Below are 3,362 nucleotides of genomic sequence, written 5' to 3' on the forward strand. Positions count from 1 at the left end.
TTATGGAGGGAATCATAGGTGATACAAGTTGGGGGTGATCTGTTCTATTTTGTTAGAAATGATATTGCCTGACTCCTTTAAGAAGTCACAAGCTGCAGATATCGAAGTAAGCTGAGTCATTCCATGGCAGAATTGGGAACAGCTGGGGGCAGACACTAGCTGTAAATCCAAGGGCTTGAGGGACAGAATAGTTCTCTGGGACATAGTCCAAGGTTCAACCCAAACCCAGACGGGGGTTTTCACAGATTCGATCTCTCTAATGATGACAAACCCTGCGCATTCTGAAGCAAGGATTTTCCTAAGGGAGTGGCCAGTCTTTGGTGCTGTCACTCAATCTTGGGTTACAGTTTGGTAGCCACAGGCATGCTCCTCCTCCCATTCAGTGGTACTGAATATCCTGTGGCCTGGAGAGAAGCGATGGCCTCAGAAGAACTCAGCCCAAATTGCTGAAGCCAAGATTTCTGTGAATAAAGGATGTAATTAAAATGAACAACTCTCTCTATGCTCTCTCTCTCTCTCTCTCTCTCTCTCTCTCTCTCTCTCTGTGTGTGTGTGTGTGTGTGTGTGTATGTGTGTGTGTGTCTGTGTTTGTGTGTCTATTCTGATGTTCATTTTTTTTGTTATTTTCTTTTCTTTTTCTTTTTGAAAGACAACATGGCGTTGAATGGATATGAATGTGAGGGAACATCTGAGAGGAATTGAGTGAGACACAAGAATTTGGTCAAAATATGTATGAAAAACACTTTTAATACAATTTTTAAAACTGTACATGTTTAAGTGAGGAAAATAGAGCGCAATCTCTTCAATACGGAAAAAGAAAACTACAAATTAAGAAAAGAAGAAGTGTACTGAATGTTTAAAAGTGGAGCTACTTATGCTGTGCGCTTATGGGTAAGTTTTCAAGTTCCACATACTTACATTTTTGTGCTGTGTAATATTTTCAATGAGGGATAAGTAGTCACATGCGATCCACCTTCTATTTAACAATTATTTCCCAAGTGCATACTTGGTGCTCTAAGGGTGAGTAGGGACAGACACAAGTCCCAAGCCTTCAACAGTGATCAGCTGCCCCCCATGGCCCCGCCATCTCCACTCGTCTACTCTCTTCCCAGGGACTGGGACCCCTTCCATTGTTGGTTCCACCGCGTCTGCTATGTACAGCTCATTGTGTTGTGACCCTAATAATATTTTCTTCATAATTAATTATTTTTCTCATCATTGTGACAGAGGAAAAAAAAATAGAGACGAGGAAGTCATGGCATTGGGACCAGAAGTAAGGCAGCTTGGGATACCACTGCAAAGATCAGGAAGTAGAGAGAGCTGCAGCTGGTAGACTCCACCTCCTCCATTCAAGTCCTGCCTCCTGAACAGCTCCACAAATAGGAGACCAAGTGCTTCCACTGTGGTGAGACAGTTGTCATTTAAACATAACCAGCTCTCATCAGTGTGTCTGGTACAGACACACAAACACACACACATATACACACACACACACATATATATGTATATGTGTATATGTGTGTATGTATATATGTGTGCATATGTATATATGATGTATATATGGATATATTATGTATATGTGTATATATGAATATATGTAGATATGTATAATTAGAATACTGCCATTCCACCAATTGTGATGTCTTTCAGGAGGAATCTACAGCCTTCTTCATTACTATCTACAGCAGTGCCTGGGTTCATGGTAAGCATTGTTAATATTGTCCAGTAAAGTTGAGTTCCCTTCCTAATAGGGAAACAGCTATGACTTGTGTATTAAAATGCCAGGAATGAACATTAGTCCACAATTCAGTTGGTAAGAAACATATATCTGTTCATTTTTACACCATATCCTTTCACATGCTGAATTCACACTGGCAAGTAGACTTATCTCAGTTATTCTGCCCTGCCTACATGCCCAGGGCTGTGTCAGGGCCAGAGAGCCTTGGGCCTGGAGAGCGGCCTCTGCTAGTGAGGCCTTTACCTGTGCCAGTCCCCATGATCATACCTACTTGGTGGCCTTCAGCAGTTCCTGGGTGAGGCTGAAATCCTTGACTCCCTAGAGCCTCCCCCACCAGCTCCTTCTCTCCAGAAGCTGATCTATCTTGGGTCCCACCAGGAAGAGGATTCACAGAATGTCTCTGCTGAGAGACTTACTTTTAGTCTGGTGTTCTCACCTGTTTTTCTAACCCCTTCTGATTCCTCAAACCCCATCTTCCACTTGGGCTTCCAGCTTATGAAAAAATAAAAGCCAAATCAACTTCCAGAACCTTGCTGTTCCTCACTCTTCTCCTCCTGCAAGAAGGACTATGAGCTGTGAAGACAGAAGCCTGCACAGACAGAGAAGGATGGGAGTACGGGGGAAGAAAACGTCTAAGAGCTTAGACAGCAGGCAAGCATTTGAGTTCCACCAGAGAAGCAGTGTATGGGAAAAGTGCTTATACTGGGCGGGGGTGAGAAGGCAGAGGAAACAGTAGACACAAAGCTTACCTGTGCCTCACACCCAGTTAGATCTTGAAGGCTGGTTTCAATTTTCTTGGATACAGCATGATCTATAGACAGTCAAAAGCAAGACAGAAATAGAAATTGGGTGTGCTTGCCGGTAAATAATCTCACCTGACTGCAGGTAGGAGAACCTAAAAGATGGCAGCTAGAGCCAGTATGTGGAAGGCCTGCCGAGCCAGGGGGCTTGATGTCATCTGTTAGCACCCGACATCACTGAGCCAGGGTGCCTCTGAGATATTCATTGTAAAGCACAGGGTCTAGGTGGATGGAAGTGGGCTGGGGAAATGGCCAGCAGTGAGACACCTTCTGGGAGTTGTGTGGCACTCCAGAGAACACACAGACCATGCATGGCACCTGCTGGGCACAAGGGGAGGCTGGCAGCTATGCAAAGAGGGTTGTTCTCGGCAGGAGCCCAGAAAGCTGCTGGTCTTGAGGAAGACAGAAGACTCCAAATCTGCTTATGTTGGATCTGATTCTACAGGGACACATGGCACTCTAGACAGTGAACTCAGGTCAGGCCATTCCCTTTTTCTTCTCAGTCAAGAGAGAGACAAGGTCATTGCTGAGAGGAGAGGCTACCCACAGTGTCATCTGGAACCCTGAGAGTAGTCAGGGTTTTAAACAACTGCTAGACTGAATGTAAAAATGGTCACCTGTTGAGGAACAGAGCCCTCCCGTGTAATCTCAAATCTCTTCTCCAATAAACAAGGCCTCCTGGTATCCTGATGTGAAACCTATCCAGGTAGATGTGAGGGGAAAAACCTTCAAGCTGGGAATAAAATTTGAGGCTTTAAGTCCCACACACTATCTTTGCTAGAAAATATTCACTTCTTCTTTAGCCCACAAATGCAAGGCCGGGG

The sequence above is a fragment of the Apodemus sylvaticus genome, chromosome 2, assembly GCF_947179515.1.
Source record: "Apodemus sylvaticus chromosome 2, mApoSyl1.1, whole genome shotgun sequence".
NCBI lineage: Eukaryota > Metazoa > Chordata > Mammalia > Rodentia > Muridae > Apodemus > Apodemus sylvaticus.